This window comes from Calidris pugnax, unplaced genomic scaffold (assembly GCF_001431845.1).
Source record: "Calidris pugnax isolate Ruff unplaced genomic scaffold, ASM143184v1 scaffold44, whole genome shotgun sequence".
In the NCBI taxonomy this organism is placed as follows: Eukaryota; Metazoa; Chordata; class Aves; order Charadriiformes; family Scolopacidae; genus Calidris; species Calidris pugnax.
The window spans coordinates 46552787-46572785 of record NW_015094506.1 but is presented as its reverse complement, the minus strand read 5'-3'; the positions used below and the strand labels follow the sequence as shown (position 1 = coordinate 46572785).

The 19999-nt window shown below is 36.5% G+C and overlaps 1 protein-coding gene across 11 annotated transcripts in view; it reads left to right on the top strand.

Annotated features, from left to right (window-relative positions):
- MAGI2 (membrane associated guanylate kinase, WW and PDZ domain containing 2) overlaps positions 1 to 19999 on the top strand; it is a 756695-nt gene that overhangs the window by 519049 nt on the left and 217647 nt on the right. The window lies entirely within an intron of this gene.

The following is a 19999-nucleotide window of genomic DNA, read 5'->3' as shown; positions in this document are numbered from 1 at the left end:
GCCATAAGTGATACCAGTTCTCAGTGTGCCATGTGTTTCTGCTTTTTATTCCCCTTTCTGATGCTATCCAAAGCTGAGGATCACAAGTGTGTTTTCTGCCTGTTGTGTGTGTGACTCCGGGACTGACCCTCTCCCTCATCTCCTACAGAGAACTTTGGTCTGCAGAACAGAATCCCTTTTCAGATTCTGAGCTTTTAATCTACAGGCGATTCAATGCATAAGGGAAACTAGCAGCACCGTGGGAATATGAATATTGTTTGATTTGTATTTAAAGGTACAGTGCTATGCTATTTAGTAGCCAATTTAAACAAAATAGTGTCTGATAAAACAGGGTGTGGGAGGGAGAAAAGAGATCAGTGGCTGTCAGGGTTCAAGGCTGGATTTGGGGGGTACTGCATTGTTAATGGTTTAAAATTTAACAGCGTAAATACTGCTGAGGATGCTTAAAGGAGCTGTAGCTGTTGTGCTGGAGAGATGGCTATATCGAGAGATTCAGAGATATGAAATAATACAGATCTTATCGAACTACCTTACATGCATTCGGTATAATTTCTATTTTTTCTCTGGTAAAGTTTCAGTCATCAAAATCATTTAATAAAGTCAAAGTAAAAAATGTATTGTAATAGATCTTTCTCTGTGGAGGGTTTTTTTCATTGTTTTATAGTTCAATGTCAGTTCAATTAGTCAGCTAAGAAGTAATGATTTGTAAAGACAGCTACTTATTTTATTATTGTGAGATACAGAGGATTAAATGCATGCATTCTATGTGCATTAATTCAAAGCATTTTAAAATATTTTAAATGTATTAATAGGCTTTCATGTACTGCATCTGATTTATTTTAATTTTTCCAAAATACATTAATTTGATTAATGTAAATACTATTAACAGTAAGAAAACTCGGTGCTGTTTTGGGCTGATAAAGAGGTCACTGAGGAGTTGCTGGATTTATAAAATGCAGGGTCAGTGGTTTGGTAAAGAATGTTCTCAGGTTTTTTTTGCAAATGGCTTCATTTTGAAAGGTTGCTATATTCCAAAAATCCCTTCCTTATTTCAGCAGTAATTCTGACGTTCTCTTCTGACATCAGAAATTACATGTCTGAATGATTTTGTGATGCTTATTCTAGCACTGACAACTCTAGCTCACGGAGTAAATTCTACAGTGAATACAACAGAAGTGTGTTACTGAAGCAAAACAAGGGCACAGGAGTTTTGCATTATAAATCTCTCTCATTACTTATATGAAGCTACTTCTTTGATTGCTCCTTAAGGAATACTAGTGGAAAAAGCAGAAGAAAAATCTACCAATACCTATGGAGTAACATATCACAGAGTTACTTGGAGTAAATGTGTGTTGCTTTTTTATTATAATTTATTTTTTATTTTTTCTGTTAACTGTCGTATACTGAGATCACAATGAACACAGAAATATTTTTTAAAATGGCAAAGTGTCTGAAACAATTTAAAGTGAAGGTCAGTGCATTAAAGAAACAATATTATTTTGTTGTTATTTGACTACTGGAATATTGAATTACTATAGTATGCTGGGTCATGTTGTTCTTTTAAGAGTTGCTCAGCTCATTAATGCAAAGTACTTGAAGTGAAGCATAAAAGACTTTAGGGAGAGATCTAGTCTTACAGAGATTGTTCTTGCAAAATCCTCTCTTTTTCTAAGGTTCTTCAGTTGTTAAAAAATGGGGGGTTGGTTTTTTTTAATCCAATACCTGCAGAAGAAAAGTTTCTGAAAAATCACTAATATGCCTTAAAATGACTGTACCTTGCCATTGAGGTCTAACACCAGGGACTTTGTTACAGCACACAGGGATTTGGAATTTTTGTTTATATTTAATGTCAGATCAAGGATTAATTTCACATGCTATTCAGCTGTTACTAGGTTGGTGGTTTTTATGCCAAACATCTTTTCTGTTACATTTTATGATTTATTCTGGTATATTTTACTCAGAGATACAAAAATTTAGAAAGACATCAGTTTTTTAGATAGGAAATGATACTTACCTTGCTGCTTTATCACTATCTGCATAACTTGTGTTTTTCATTGACATTCATTTTGTCACTTCTGAAACTTGTATTGATTCTCTGAGATACTTTATGATGTCCTTGTCACCTATCAGATTCTGCTATCAGTTTTTCATTCTGAACAATTCGACTTTTGTATTCTCCTGTCGTGGCAAATCCTGCCAAATCCTCCTTCTTCATTCTGCCACCAGCACACAGTTTCCACACCAAAAAACATCCAAAGAGCATACAGTATTTGAGACCTGATGTTCTGGGCTAGCAATATTAAGGGCCCCCCTCCGCTTCAGGATTTTCCTCTCTTCCACTTTCATCTCTTCAATACTCCTTTGCCAAATACAATTTCTTCATTTTCTCTGGCTTCTATATCTGAAAATCCCAGTGCTTGCTCATTTCTCTTTGCAAAATCTGAACCAACCTTCCAGCACATCCCTCCTCTTGGAGAAATTTTCACATGCCTTTGCTAAGAGATTGACAAGCTCTACCAAGTCAAACTTTCTTTGCCTCCGTGCTGTGGACTCTCTCTGTTTTCCTTTAATGACACCCACTGCTCTAAACCCCTTTGTAGGTCAGGTTTTAAGGGCTGATCTTTATTTCTGCCTCTGTCATGGAACTTCTGTGTAAGTTTCAGCAAATTACCTCGACTTTTGCTCTGTCAGATGTACTTAGACAGTAGGTCTTTGAAGCAAGAATTGCCTCTTACTGACTGTTTGTATAGTGCCTACCTAAGTTTCATTATAGCAATAAACAGAAATAGCAGGCAATTCTTCAATAAGAACTAGAATTTTTTGCACATTTCTGATTTCCTCCAGAAAATCTTGACTTTATTAAAAATAATTGTGTTTTCTCTCCTGAAAATATGTATTAAATATTTGGGGTTTCTGGATTGGAATACTTTTAAAAAATTATTCTTTTTTTTTGCCCCACATCAAAATCAGTTAACCAATTTTTATCTGTTGAGTACTACCAAAGTTCTAGTTCTGCCCCCTTCATTTCTGTGAGCTAGATTCCCTGGTCAATACATTTTCTGTAAAGTCATATTACATAGTAGACTCAGAGGATTTACATGATTACAGGTATATTATGTGAGTGGTCTACTAACAGAGTCTGTTCTTTGGGAGAGAATATGGAAAAGAATGACAAGTCCCATAAGGCAGTAGAAAATGTAGTTTAATATTAAAAGGCAGTTGAACCTTAATGACATTAAATATCTCGGGTTTTAAGAAGTTCATTTTTGGTTAAGAAATGTAGTAATTTTTTCAAATTCTTTAATTAATTTTAGGAAAATTTCCGTTCTGGAGAAAAGTGAACATTTACTTCTTTAACCAGTTTGGGAATTAAACAGCTGTTGAAATTTCCTGGGATCAGAGACATCAAATTTCACTTATTTCATTACTACAAATTTTACTTATTTCATTACTAATCCATCACAATCAGCAGTCTCCAATACTCTTAGCCCTCCCTTTCTTTTTATGTCAGCCTCCTTTCTCCTAGCTCTCAGTTTTCAAATACAGGCAGGCTTAAGACTATAAATAAAGCTTTGATTTCACCTAGCATTCATCTGTCATCTCTCTCTCCATCTCGTCTACACCCACCAACTTGACTGCAAAATATAGATGTTTATTTAGGGTGAGCTGAGTTGCCTTTAAACTTCATTGACTGTGAATATCAGAGCTATTTTGACAATTAGAGGGCACATATATCTGGTTTACATATAAACACCTGTACCTAGACAGACTACCACAATTAGGTGTCGTCTTCTTGGACTGAATCCAACCGTCCTGTCATGTTTTGTTGGGTTATCCTTTTCCCCATTCCAGTAGTTAATGGCGATACCTTTTGGTGAGCTCAGTGCCACGCACAGCTTCAGCACTCTTCTTCATGCCAACGACACACACATTTACCCTTGTCTTCATCTTTCTCTCCTAGTTTCTGTGTTGAGCCCCTAGTTTCATGCTACATATGACATCTTCCATTGGACACCTCCCATCTTGAGTCCTCCAAACAAACTCCTTTTTGCTAATATCAGTACTTTCCACCTCCATGTATCCTTCCCCTGCCACTTCACAGTGTATAGGGCTTCTCCCTTTCCTTTTCATCCAGACAGCAGAGTTCCTTCTCAGGGCTTTGCATGAAACATGCAGCGTGCACATGCAGTCACAAACTTGGGAATTCATCGCCCTTTCCTTCTTTAAGAACACTGTCATCATCTTGATTAATCATCTCTCAGCATTTCAGAATTTCTCAAAAAAATACCCAACATAAAGTTGTAGATTTATTGCTTTAACTGAATTTTTAAATATATATATTCAAGGTGAGGCATGACAGGGCCCTGGGCAACCTGGTCTAGTTGGGGGTATCTCTGCTGGTTGTGGGGAGGTCAGACTAGATGACCTTTGGAGGTCCCTTCCAGCCTGGACCATTCTATGATTCTATGATTTTATGTAGTTAATATTATTCTCACCAGGAGAAAAAAATGCCAAAAAACAGAAGACAAATTAATTTAAATTCAGAATCATAACTGGGATCACTGATTAGTCTCTCTGTGATCACAAGAGTGTAACAGTCCCAGGAAACCAGTAATCTTTCACTTGAGTAAATAAGCCTGCTTTTCCTTACTTTTTTATGAAACCTTATGGGGTGCATTTGTGGCTGGACACATCTTTTGTGAGACGCAGGAGCACCTTTGCTAAGTGCATGTTCAGTTTGGAAACCTTTAAATGGCAGTGATATTTAAGAACAAAGGTTTTCCAATGATTTTGTGTTGTATGAGTGTCTTAATGCTGAAAAGTACTTCTTTCTCAAAACCTCACCATTTAACATACAGTCCTTCTTGCTGTTCGTGGTCTAAGCTACTTCCTCAGTATTTTTACATGCCCCTGTCTAATCTTAGAAATGACTGATGACCAGCAATTAGTCTGCAATCGTGACTATTTTGCTTGTTTCCAGCAGGTGTTCCTCCTCCCTAAACCATCTAACTCTGGCAGAAATTAAACTCAGTCTTCCAGTGACAGAGGAAAGTCTATATGGGCACCTCTATTGTTATATTTCCACAAACTTCACCAGACTTTGTTAAAATTAATAACTTTTCGTAATATCATTAGATAGTTTGACTGTTGGCATGAAAGAAATAAAACCTGGGACTGTCTTTCTCAACTTGCTAACATTTAATAAATTTTTAATTTCTTGTTAAGAGTTCAAACTGCATAATGAACCATTGCATATATCCATTTTAACTTCAGCTGCCAGCAAATAAATCCTATGCAAAGAGATCCGATAGATTTTTTTAGGTAATATTATTATTGAGGAGTAAAATCCAACCTACTCTACTGCTTTAAGAAACAAGATTTGAAATTCATTTTTCTATTTTGTATTTTCTATCTGATACTTTTCTTTTTCCTTTGTGAATATTATTTATATGGAATAAAAATAAATAATTAAAAGAAAGAATACATAATTAGTGTTATCATTAACCTCCATAATTCTTGTTTCATGATGAGCATCTTAAAAATCTATTTGTGTTTAAAACCTTTTTTTTAATCTATAAATAATTTTTCTTTTCCCTTGTAAAGATTTTGCAACTGAACGTACAAAATGAGTATGAAATGGTCTCAAAACTGGAACACTTGTTTCCTTGTTTTAATTCATACTGAATACCTGTCCATATTTTTTCATCAAAAAAATATATGTGACTCAGACTGCATTATGACACAAGCAGTTTTTTCAGTACTTTTAGCCACGCTTTTTTTTTCCTTACATACATAGAATTTTTGATAATTTCTGTCACGATCAAACTATAGATCGTCTGTCTGCATACACCTCCTTTTAGTAACTGCAAGCTGCTCTATAGTTAAGCATATGCATCACTCTATCTAACAATTAAAGTAAATCACAAAAATAATAAGAAATAATTTGTCATTGATTACCTTATTCTTCAGTATGCTGTAGTAAGTCTTATCAACCCTTTATATTTTTGTTTCATAGATGCATTTGGGCATAGGCATGCTGGTTTTATGGGTAAAGCATTACTTCTTGATTCCCTTATATATATTTTCATTTTTCAGGAAGAAACTCTTTAGTGTGAGGGTGGTGAGGCACTGGAACAGGTTGCCCAGAGAAGCTGTGGATGCTCCATCCCTGGAAGTGTTTAAGACCAGGCTGGATGGGGCTTTGAGCAGCCTGCTCTAGTGGGAGGTGTCCCTGCCCATGGCAGGGGGGTTGGAACTAGATGATCTTTAAGGTCCCTTCCAACCCAAACCATTCTATGAGTCTATGACTCATTGAAAACCAAATACTGAACCTTTTTGTCTTATATGGATACTGTTTATGTGTGGCAATGCCCACTAGTGGCATCTTGTAGCAAGTAAATACTCATCTACAAACAGGTTTTCACTTGATTGAAATAGTAATAGCCCTGAGTTCGAAACCAAATCTTTCAGCAGCCTGGGGTACAAAGGGGTGTGGGACTTTTGGGCTGATTGGGATGAATCTGTATCAGAGATTTACATGTGAAACTTGGACGGAGCAGTGCTGTGCATGGGTAGAGGAGGATGTGGAATGAGGAGGAAGCGCCCTACACTGTTAAGTGGAAAAGGCATTAGGAGGACATCTTTCAACTCCAGATCAAGCCCCTGTGCCTGTTGAGAATGAATCCTAATATGAACTGGGAGAGAAGTGTAGCTTTGGGGTTTGGTTTGTGCTGCGTGACTCTGAGCGCTGTGTCTCTTGACATGGTATTCTGCTCATTGCTTCCTACTACTTTTTCTCTTTGTGGCTTGTAAAAGGCTTTTTTTGGTTTTGGTTGGTGGTTGTTTTTTTTTTTAAGTTGTCTCTGCAAACCAAATCATCTTGTGCAGGCCAGACAAGTACCTGCTGAGCTCAGGGTGTAACATGACCTGATGCAGGGGCAATGTATTTATCTTTGAGATAGCTGCGTCTCAGCTAAATTTCATTGAAAACATGACAATAGATTCAGACTTTAACATAGGGAAATGGTAAACCGACAGATAGTATGAACCCATAAAGTTCATTTCCCCAGGAAAACAAAGTAGAAAGAGATATCATCTTCAGAGAAGTAGACTTTTTCCTAATCAAAACAAGAACTCCTAAAATGGTACAAGTCATGATTGATATCTGATGCTAAGTGCTAGTTACATTGTGTGTTAAATGGTACCATTTGTTTCACTGTAGTCAAGGGTCTACCAGCATTACTATTTTAAATCTTGTTTCCAGGATATTATATTTGCTGTTGGAAATATGTTGAGGAAAGTCTCTTTTTCAGACTTCGCACCAGCATAGCTTAATGCTTTTCTTCAAATGCTGGAGTGTTGTTGGTTATTAAATAGGTCACTGTGTAAAATAATGCTTTTATATAGAATGAGACATGACTATATTTAAAGAGAAGTTTGTTTACTGTATTAGCAGTTCATCTGTGTAATTTTTTCAGGAAAGCCGTCTTGGAGAATTTTAGCTTCATCTTAATTTATAACATATGACTAAGCCACAGATATGTAAAGGTCACAGAAGTGTCTGTCTCTAGTACAGTTTTCAGTCTGTGGTCATGGCAGCCATGCAATTCATAAAAATTTAGTTAGTCTATGTTAAGTTTTATTGTTCTTTTTGGCCTCAGTTAATATAAAATGTTGCCAACTACACTGAACAAACTTTCTGTCTATCCACCTGTCTACCTCACATGAAATTTCAGAAATATTTAAAGTAGGTTTAACTTTTTCACTGAAGCCATTTTGGAGGTTGGAGTCTAAATGCTTGTTAAGATTTTCCATGAAAAATATAGAATCATTATGTCTGAATACGGTCATGTTAAGTGATTTCAAATGGAAAGAAGACAGATAGGAGATGGCTGAGGAAGTGGTCTCTCTGTGAAGGGAGAAGCCAAGAATACCCCACTGTAGCTGATGTACTGGGTACTTTCTGCAACATCTGATATGAGATAACCCTGAAAGGGAATCCAGATCCCCACACTGGGAATTTATTTGTAGGTAGGAAACTGAGTACAGAATGATAAGCCAGAAAGACTGCACAGAGAAGAGGGAGATAGCTGAAGACAGAAAAGAGGAAAGGTTAATCACAGCTTGAGTCTCGAATGTTGATCCTCTCCAGAGCTTAGCAAAATATTCAAGTCTCTGAAGTATCACATCCATCTAAGAGCCAGAGTCTGGCCTCCTCTGCATCCTCTGTTGAGGAAGGGGTTTATACGTGCTTCTCAAAAAAATGTGTGGGGACCTTTTTTTTTTTTTTTTTAGTTTAAAACACAACAACTTTCTCTATTGCAGCCGGGAAAAGATACGGTCCTGCAAGTGAGAAAAAGATGTTGAATAAGCTCCTCTGAGAGGTGGGGTGCAGAATATAATGTCAGATCAATCAATCCAGAGAGAAAATAGGAGAGCAAGGTAGAGCACGTCATTGTCCCCAGACATTTTAAACCATCTCCTCTGGGATGGTTTGAGTTGCTGTGCCAAGGACTGTTGGTCTTTTTCCCAAGGGCAAGTAAGCAATGCTTACAGACTTCAGCTGAGAGTGCCAGGCACACATGAGTAATTTTGCTGCAAACTTTTGATACTGCCCTGCAAAGGCTTTTCAATTCAGACATCAAAACTCCTCCTATTCCAGGACTGAGTCACTTCTGAGTAGGCACTGCCCATCACGCACTCCTGCCTGGTGGCTTTGTGATATGAACAAATGACTAGGAATTAGGAAATGGATTGACAGACTACCAAATTCATTTCCAGTTTTGACTTAAATCCAGGTGTTTCCAGTTGATAAGAATATTGCACCTTTAAACTACAGAGTTTTTACTTAGAACTCTATTTTGCAGTTTATTAACCCCATTTTTAAGTAGCATTTAATGCCATCAGCTTTGTAATGGAGCTAGCATTACTTGTAATAATATTGATCACAATAAATTTTTTCTGTCATTTAAGTACATATTGAAAGTGTTTTTTTCAGCTAGCATTTTCAATTTTGGGACAATTAAACAATAACAGAAAATCTCATGAACTGTCATGACCTTTTGAAGGGCATTTTGTGCTGGCAACACCAGCTGGACATTAATTGACCAAAAAAACTTTTGGTGACAAAGTCGCAGTAACGATAATAAAAATAAGAAAGGGGGCACCTCGTCAGTGTTTCTTCCTGACAGTTCAGAAGATACTTCTCTGGATAACCTGGTTGCAGTGACACAGCTTGTAAGAGTAATTCTTCTTCATTCTTGAATAACAGTGAGGACAAAAAAGCTGTCCACATGTACATACCTTGGCTGTCTATGCCTTGGGGCCAACCCTGGGCAACCTGCTGGTATCTCCCTGGGGAGACTCTTGGGTGCACAGAGCACTTCCTTGGAACACACTTATCAGTGTGACAGATGAGTCCTTTAAGCTGTAATGGACTATTAACTATTATTTTGCTTTCAGAACTATTACAGTTTCTCACAATTTCAGACATACAAATCCCTGTAGAGTGCTAACCTTAGTCTAAAATAGGGTTGGTAATTGCAAGGATAAGAATGAATAAAAGCAAAGAAAAAATGTCTATTTCCCTTGATTGTTTGGCTCTCGCTATCTTGCACTCGCTGCTCTCACTGCTCTCCCAGACAGTGTATTTAAATGAGGTGCCTGAGACCCACAGACATCCTTTGGGCTGTACAGATATTTTCAGCCTGACTAACTCTTCTACTGACCTGAGGATTTTAAAGGTTGCTAAATGCAGGCTGAAGAAGCTGGTCTGATGGTCCTTGATAAGGAAGATCACAGGCTTTCATTCTAATTAGTTTGTGATGTGATGAAAACAAATCACTTCAAGTTTCAGTGTTTTATGAAAGGGGGTCATGTAAACACACCTTTCATGTGGCTGTAAAACTTATTTGCTTGTAAAATGCTCTGACATTCTCAGCTGAAGAAGTTCATAGAAATATGAAGTATTATTTTTGATACATGGCCCTTTATGGTTTAAATCTTTATTATAACATACAAAATAAATACCCACTGTAAGGAATGTAGCATGTTCATCACTGATTTAATATTAATCTTAATATTAATATAGTAATCTTAATCTTAATATTAATGAATAATACATTTTAAAATGGCAATAAATGTTGACTGTTATTTTGCAAAACTTTTTCAAATTATACTTTAATTTCAGAATAAAATGAACACATTCACCAGTGATGGATGCCAAAACAGAGCCAGCAAACTGGAGCTAATATGATAGTGCAGTTTAAACTAGACTGCAACTGAAGGGTGGTCCAAGGCTACAGGACTAGCACAAAATGGCTATGGTAGCTTGAGTTTCTGCTCATGCTTCTGGAGCTCCTCACGTCCAGTTTCTGATAGCATCCCTTTTTCATTTTGCTGCCAAGTTAAGTGGCTAAGCTTAAGCAGTTTTCAGCTGGAATGTGTAATGAAATTTAGAAAGTGAGGGAGAGAGATTTTTTTAAACTCATCAGGAGAAACAGGGCCAGAGTTTTAACAATTCACATCTTTAACAAGCTATAAATTGGATTCCACTCACCAATGAAGCGAGTAGCAAAATTCTCACTGACTGCATGAGGTTGATATATTTGCCGCTAATATGCAAGCGTTGTGTGGTATGAGAATAGAGGTGGCCTGAAATATTCCTACAAGGACCGTTCAAAGGAATGTTCCAATGTAGGAAATTCTGAAAGAAAATCTTTTCACATAGAAAAGAATTCACAATACAGTATTTAGCAACAATCATACTCAAGGCCTTGATGCCAATAAAGAACAAAAGTTATATTCAGAAATTTAGAAATTCCTTCTAAAATATTATTTAAGCATAAATAGAGATCAGAGTACATGATTTTTATTCCTATTCTCTCTATAGCCCTAATCCTTCAATTCTTGACTTCTAAATGTCAATGAAGCATGATACATTTAACAAAAAGGGGCTTGTGGGATTATATTCATTACAATATGTCCAGCTGCCTTCATTTTTATTATTTCTCCTCCTGGCTTTTTTTAGGAAAGCTATTGTTTTTAACAGAGATCATTAATGAAAAAGGAAAGGCAATCTTCTCCTTTTTAAAAATTAATCTTTGAAATGGCCTCATTTTAAATTTCATCCAGAAGGTCAGCAATTTCATTGAATTTAGAAGTTAAAAACAATTTGCTATTCTTTGATGGAAAGTTTGCCGCCTTGTGCAAACCTGTTGGGTATTTCCTGGTAATCCTTTAAAAGCACATTGCTATCAATTAAGAAATATGATGACTTGCTAATATATCTGGTAGCACTCACTCTGTTTTAGATACTTTTAGAGGCAGATTATTTGTTATTTTTTTCCAGCATTCTGTGATTGTTCTTTGCTTGTTATACAGTGCATTTATAGACAAGTGAAGACTAATCCAAACTCTTGCATACCTTTAGCGGTTGAGCTAATACAGCAAATACGGTTACCTCAGGCTTTCTACTTAGTATTAACTGAATTCCTTATACTTATGACCTCCTGGCTTCCATTTTCTTTTTATTTTCATAATATGCTTTAAAAAGGGTCTCAGTAATTTTCCTTTTGTAAGACCTGGGCTTTGATTCTAGCCTAACCTCCTCAAAGTGAGCACTGGAGTCCCTGTTAAATAGAGCTGGAAAATCCTGCCTGAGCACAGATGTCCTGTATTTAAGATTTGACAGGTAACTCGGCACTTTAAAATGCCACTGCTTTTCATGACTAATACCCTTGCGGACCCAGTGGCAGATAAGAACTGTTTGTGGGAGAGGAAAAAAAATATTGTGGTAACATTTAAAACTTTTTGAGAAATTTATCTGCCCAAGTGGGAGGAACGTATCAGTATTTAGTTTGTGGATGGTGGCTGCCACAGAATAATTTGAAAGGAAAGAACTGCATTTCCTGAATTAGTAGTGGAAGGCTTTGGAGTAGAATAAGTGGCTATTAAAGGTGGGAAGTATAAAAAGCAGAAATGTGGAGAACATATTGCAGGCTATATAAAAAGAGATTTGGATTTGTGAAGCCTAAAAATACTAGAATTATTTCAGCAGGGACAGATAAAGAAGGAAAAATCTCTATGGATATGAGAAAATCCTGAACCTAGCAAAGATAGGAGTGAAGGACCGGTGAGGCAAACAGGCAGTATACTGGAATCCAGATAGGAAATGGTAGAACTTGTTTCTTTTAAACATCAAATCTTTACATGTAATTAAATTATACAGAATATAGTCTAATGTTTCATCAAAATAATAATTTCTGATTACATATTCTGGTGAAGCGTTGGATCTTTTGTTGTCCATACAACTGTAAAAATGAGAAGTCCATAGAAATGCAGAGGGATTCCACATAAATGTAGTCACTTGCTGTAAACAAACACAAATGAGCCATACTTATATATCTACATATGTGCATATTTCTGTAACCATGCAGGCCAGATTCTGGGAACTCCTGAGACTGGGAGGCTGCCCAGAGAGCTTCCCTCTACAAAGGAGTAACACCCAGTCTTTCCACTGGATCTACTTCCTTCTGGTGCATGAAGGAGGGGGAAAAAAGTCACATCTTACTGTCAAAACTATTAACAATAGTGCAAACTATGCTATCAATTTTGTCTGAAAAATTATTTAATCTAGATAACATCTCTGTTAATAGCCTGGACCTTTCCTGCATTGGCACTGCAGTGATAACATTGTTTGCTCTGCTTGACTCTGGAGATAACTAAGAAGTTACAGCTTCTTTTGTCTACATAGTTAAATGTACCAGACATTGGACTTTGTTTCAGTGTAATTTTGTTCAACAAGGCTTTGAAAAATGTGAGAATTGTTTTAGTTTTAGAAATTATTGTTTCATCTTTCAGCACTGACACCACCATGAAAGGTATGAATCCTCTGTCAAAAAGTTCTGCTTTTTGGAGGGGAAGGAGTAAGGGGTAAGGGAGAGTTGGATTTATTTTTTTAAGCCAGCAGACACCTTTTTCCTCTTTCAGTCCCAGATGGATTTCTCTTATCTGTTTTCTCTTAAGTAGTCTGTGATTTTCCCTTTTTACAAGAAAAATTTTTGCTTACAGAATTTATAATTATAGTTAACTATAGTTAACCTAATAGAACACTTACTTGTGGGAGCAAGGTTTTGCCTTACAGAAAAATACAATTCTGCATATTTTACTCCTTTAAGAAAATTTTAGTGATCCCAGTTTTCCTGTTGCAGAAATAGAAACATTCTGTCCATATCTGAAAGTCCTTTTCCTTCTGTCCACAAAGAATCCAGAATAACTGTATATCACTTTCGTAATTAAACACTTTTAGAGATACTACAGCAACTACTGATAGATCCATCATGATCATGTGCAGCTATTGAATCTGAAAGTGTCTGCCGCTACTCTCACAAGGCGAAGCTCATGCTTTTCATCCTATGCCTGTTGCTTGACCACCAGTTTATCTTCAACATGTAATTTTTTTAAGAAATTTTCATCATTACAAACAGGGTGAAAGAAGTCAGCTTTAGCTATTTTGGGACTGGTATATTTTGTATATTCAGGGTTTCTGCCTGGAACTGATTCCCAAGTTTCCTCCATTGGACTAGAAGAGTCATTTCATTTCTTTCAGGTTCAGCTGTGGAGGTGGGAAAGCTCTGCCATCATTGGTGGTTTCAGGGGCAGGCCATTTTGTAGACTTTTCAGGCTCATCATTGCTTTTTCAGTAGGTTTAATGAGGGTCATTAGGCTATTGCAGGTTGTAGATTCCATTAGTATTCATTAAAACTGCCAATTTTTTTGGCAGTCCACTTTCTTCAAAGAAACAGATGTTTCCATGTACTTTTCTAACCCTCAGTTATTTGTGGTCCCTTTCTGTGCCATGATATTTCTGCTTGGGCATTCTGTCCCCATCAATATTTGACTCATCTTGCTTCTTCACAACTCAAAGAATATGCCTGTATTCCGAAGCTGTCCATTAATATGCAAGACCATGCGCTGTTGCTCTGATGAGTACTGAAATATGGTATGGAAAGACCTTGATTTGTATGGCTTCCCAACTATTAAAAGTCACTCTATGTAATAGAGTGTATGTAATACCTGTTCACTACTTTGGGGAATTTCAAAATTGTTTGAACTTTCTGTGCTTTATTTCCTTCAAGTCTTCGTTTTTTAAAGCCTTGAAGGATTTTATCACCTCCAGTTTCTTCTCTCCATCCTTCTGTTCTCATGCTACCCTATGACATCTGGTCTCATAGTACTGTATTTGACTTCTACTGAGTAGTTTAGATTATTCATTAAATTTGTGTGTTAATTTTTGAGAAGGTAAATTGTTTTTTTGGAATTTTGTTGGCCTAGTGAAACGATCATGATAAGTGGAACAATAATGCCTTCTTCCTACTTGCTACAGTTTGCACGTCACTTTTTTTTTTTTTTTAAAATTCTGATTGTAGCTTGAATATATCTTTTCACATGTAAATTTCTATAAATGAACTACACAGGTAATGCTAAGTAGAAAAATGTAGTCCTAGTTATCCATTTCAGTAAATGGTATTGCATTAAAATTTCATTACACCCAGCTTGAATTTTCTGGGCTTAAAATGGAATCTAACACGTGGTTAAAAGTAGAATTTGATCTAGCAAGGAGTTAAAGCAAACAAACTTTTCCTCCTAGTCCTGCAAGAAATAAAGTTGTTAGTTTAAGGAACATTTCCTGCAGTAAAGACTTGAAGTATTTATTCTATCCTCACTATCACTAGATAGGCAAAGACAGAACTATAATTAATTGTTAAGGATAAAGGAAGGTAATAAATGTGCTTTCATCTCTTACTTAAGCATCAGTAAGATTATGAGTGACGCTAGTACAAGAGAAGAAGAAAGATGGTATATCCTCTTGTTGCTAATTTTTTTAGGTTAATGTTGAAAGAACCCTACAGATTTATTATTTTTTTCAAGAAGCCCAAATAAACTCTCGGTTAGTGAAAGGTGACAGGGGACTTCTTCAAAACCCACTGAATGGCTTCTGTTGAAATCCACTGAAGAGCATTGGATTAGGTGGAAAAATATATTGTCTGTAAGAAGGAGGTTTTGCCTTTTTCTCAGTGTAGGCTCCCATTATTGATTGACTTCAAGCGTTCCTTATTCAGATGAGGACTGTGCTTTTTGAGATTTTGTTTATGCAACACGAAATATTGTAATTATGTCTTCATGAATATTCTTTCCAGAGAGAACGATGTGTATTCTGGTGGCAGTGCAATCCACATTTAAAATTTGTGTGCAAAGAGTGTTTATTCTGCATTGTGGATGCCTTTGTGATAAGTTTTCCTTCTCGTCACTTCTAATGGTTTTTGAATCACTGTGGCAGAGGTCACTGACAATTAATGGCTGATGAGAAAATTGCATGTGTGCTGGCTTTCTTCCCGCGATTACTGGGACACTTAAAAAACTCAAATCACCCTCGCCACATACATTTCTCTGCCAACCATCATCTCTGAGTTACTGGTGCGCTCATGTTTCCTTCATTTGTTCTTGAGATTTACAAAAATGTAATAACTTTTTCTCCACTTGGAATATTTTTTAGTAATGACAAGATTGGTATGAAGTCCAGCTGGAATATTTGGTGTGTTCAGGTTATTTTTTTGTTTCTTATCTTTTAGTCTGAAAAAGAGACATAATTGCAGGTTGTTATTCCTTTCCTGGGATAGCAAGTGTGCCCTGTTATTGCCATAGCCAGACATTGTTATTACAAATACAGTTGGCTTTGAAAAATCAATAAGAAAACTTTTTAAACGTTTACCTGGGGAAAATGTGATGCTGATATTTATATAATGTCCTGCTTTGCAAAACAAATATTCGTGTTCCCAAAAAGAAGACTTATATGAAAAAGTTAATTGCGCTTTATGTTCCTGTTGCATGTGCAATGTTATACAGAGATAATGTAAATAATTTGCACATATTCATCATGCATTACTAGTTACTAGTGTGGTCAGTTTAATGCTTATACTTCAGGCAATAGTGAGGGCATGCTCATCTCATGTCCTTTTGACCTAATCCAGCTATTTCTACCATTCTAATCACCATAACTTCTGAGCCGCCGTTTCACTGTTTTGCTATTTTGCTCTCCTTATGTATGCAGATCTCCCACTGATGCTGCTGCAGGGAGCTATATAAGGAAAGCAGAATATTGAAATTCATTACTATCATGTGCAACTGAGAGGAGATGTTTGAACTGGGAATTTTGCCCTTCAGCTTTTGCTGTTGTGCATTGCCTTTCGTATGACTCAGTGCCCATCAGGTGAGGTTTTGTACAATCTTGTGCTGAATTTGAGGTTGAAATAGTGCGACCATGGTTTTGATCCTTCTGAAAACTGAGTCCCAGCTCTTATTTTTTAAACAATATATGTGGCCAAATGCTAGTTCAGCTCTGCATATATTCATGCACACAGAATTTTGCAACACCAAGCAAAGCAAGATAAGCTTTTAAATTAGTTGAAAGAACTGTGGATTTCTTCTTGGAGTTTCTCCCTCTGTGCAATGTATTCCCATCACCTTAAATCTTTGAGTTTAATGCCAGAGATATATTTTCTCCACAAACTTAAAACTTTGCCTTTGGGAATTGCTCATCAAAGGAGTTGAACTAAAAGGATAAATGTGATCAGGTGTTCCTAGGCTGCATAGCTCATACAATGTGGATTTTTGTCATGCTGTGATGAGAGTCCCTGAGAAATGCCAAGTTCCTTGCTACTGTAAAAATTCAAATCATGTGTGGCTAACACTCAATTTAAATTAATATAGAATGCCTACATCAGCTTGGATTTTACAGAATGTTACTGGTGTTACAGGCTTTATCATAGTTTTAAGTTGCATTTGTCTTTGGCATAAATAATTTTTTCTTGGGAGATAAGGAAAGTCAACTTGCTCGAAACTTCAGCACCAGAATAAAGCACCAAGGTTGTATAAAAGCAAGTCTATATGTTGCAACTCTTTCAGGCATATTCAATGTTGGAAGTTTTCATGGACTACAGTCAGAACTGGGAAAGAATAGTCCTACTAAAACTTCTATTATATATCTAGATGATTAGCTGTAGATGTCTTTTTGTTCTGAACTTACACATGATATCGACCAGAAAAACTAGAGATATTGATAGTTTTAAAGCTGCTTTTATTCCTGGACAAATGAAACCTTGTTTTCATTCTGTTTCAGCAACTATCCAAATTTTTTTTAAAGTAATACATTATTAAATGAATCAGAGTAATTTTTTTATATTATGTTATGTTTATATATGTTTATATATATTAGAATTAGAATTAGAATTAATTAAAATTAGAATTCTGGAGTTTTTTTATTCCATAGCTGAAAGAAAGTTGGATCTGTTCTGAATAAAGATAAATTCCTACTTTACACATAGTGAGGAAAACATAGTAAGAACATAAGGTCTGCTTTACTGGCTCAGAATAGCTCTCTGCCTAACCTGTATCCTGTCTCTAAGTACCGCCCGGAGCAGATGGTTGGGAAAAGACTACAAGAAACAAAGCAGACATAATCTTCTCCCTCTCACACCTTCCTACTTCCAATCTCTCAGTCTCTTAAAGAATCTCTGAGCTGGAGGCTGCCTAAGGATCATTGGGCTTAACTATTCTTTATAAATGCATCTAATTCCTTTTTAGGGCCGTTTAAACTTTCCTCTTTCCCAGCCTCCCAGGGCAATGAGATCCACAGTTCAGTTCTGTGTTCTCGGCGCGGGGCAGGGGGGAACACAAAACAAAATCAAACCACATTTTTTTTTTGTTGGATACCTACTTGCTGATATTTTCCCCAGGTAATCATGGCTTTTTCATTATGAAACATGCTAAATAATAATTCCCTTTGCACTTTATCCATACAATTGCTAATTCTATACGGCAGTATCGTATCCCTTGATGTGATATCTGTTCAGTAGGAGAGTCCTAGTCCACTAAATCTCCCATTTCCAAATGAGGTCTTCCAAGCATCTGATGACAGTGGCTGTCCTCTTCTGCACCCCTACTAGTTCTGCTACGTGCTTTTTGGGTTGAATCACCAGAACTACACCTCTACATGGGATGTTAGTGCACTATTGATGGCATCATGGTGTTTTCTGATTTAGCCTCAGTTCCTTTCCTGAGAGATTGCTAGCATTCTGTGTGCTTTTTGAGTATAGCTGGGCTTAGGCTGGTGTCTTGAAGATCTTGAGTGGTAATAATTACTTTAGAGCCCATCATTATGTATGTATGTGTATGCAGTGTTAGAGTTATTTTTCCCTTTGTGCATTTCTTTGCATTTATGGAGATTAAAATTCATCTGCCATTTGATCAGTCGGTATTATGAGATTGTTCTTCAGGTTCTCACAGGCAGCTTTAATTTGATTATCCGGAATAAGCTTTTAGAGTCTTTAATCAGTATCTCAGAATCAGGAAGGTGACTTCAGAATCACAAGATCTGAAAAAGGAATGTGTGGCAATTTTTATTTACTTTCATTTTGCCTGATCCTTTAAGATGACTATTTGCATACTTTTATCCTCCAGTGAAATGGACTAAAACCACGCTAAAAAAAAGCAGAAAGAGACTTAATACATCATCTTGTTTCTGAAATGGAGGCTTTAGGAATGCATGGTAACAGCAGCTCAGTTTAATTAGCTGAATTTAATTAGTATACAAATGAAACCAGCTGGCCCAACTTAGCAATGGAAAAGTGGGATGTTGGAATCCAGAGCTGGACACCATGGGCTCTCTGTAGCTATAGGCACCTCCAAAGGATGTTTCATCTCACCCTGAGCTTTTATGCTAAATCAGATAGATTTTCCTCCTGACACCCCTGTCCTCCCAGGCAGCAAAGGGAGTCAGTGGGGATTGACCTTGCATGAGAATGACACAGGGGTCTTTCAAGTAGTTGAGAAGCATCCTGAGGTGTTTAACCAGGGAGGGGGGTTGCCAGAGAAATTGTTTTTTCCTGCAAAATTGCTCTGAGGCAGCAACAGCCATTACCTTCCTTTTCTTTCACAAGGCACAAGAAGCCTTTCACACTTGGCCTTTATCTCCACTCCCCTGTCACCTCCTGTTGATGCCGTGATACTAAAGAGCTCTGCAGGAGATGGACAACAGGTAAATTTGTTAGGGAATACGCTGATGGCTTCACTTCATTGCTCTGAGAATATTTTCTAGACTCTATTGGGTGTCTTGTTCCTAAAGGCAATACGGTTATGGTGGGGTAGGGCTCTAGATTCAGTACTCTGTTTTAAGCACTGCAGGTAAAGGGCAGATTTTGTTTTTTATATATATATATATATAAAAAATAATTATTAAAATAATGTTTCCAGATATTAACTATTAATCTAAGAACTTTCAAGAACTTTTAATAAAAAGATAAAAGTTTGGGGCTAAATTTAAGCTAACTTCATCCTCTGGTATGTTTTGAAATGTGAACTGTGAATACTGTAGTAATATTGAAAATATTAAACTGTTATTCAAGATTAAAATTGTTTAGAATTACAGGAAACAAAACTTGTAACTTTAGAAATTTTTGCTACTGTGTTATATCTCTAGAGTAAACTTAGCACTGAGAAAAGGAAATTGAGAAAACTTTGTATTAAAGGAACTTTTCAAGAAATAATGCTAATTTTAATTGCAGCTTGGTGATCCAGTACATGGGTTCTTTTTGGCTTATTAGGAATATGTAATATTCACAAATTCAGATTTGTTTGTGATATAAAAGCATCACACTTTAGCAAAACTCTCCTATAGCTTAGTAAACTGCAGGACACTGCATCTGGGAGTTTCTGAATAATTTATCTGAAGTAATGAGTATCATCATGTGATGCAGTATCAAAGCAACTGCTCGAGTGAAAGCCAGCTGGGTACAGCCGTTGTATATCAAATAGTTGCTTGAGTTGTCTCTCTGGAAAAATTAGAGAACATAATGAGCAAAATTAGAAAACCTGGGGAGCAGCCTCCATGGATACCTATTAGCAAGAAGTAATTTGATTAGTGTGAAATCTGTGAAAGTTC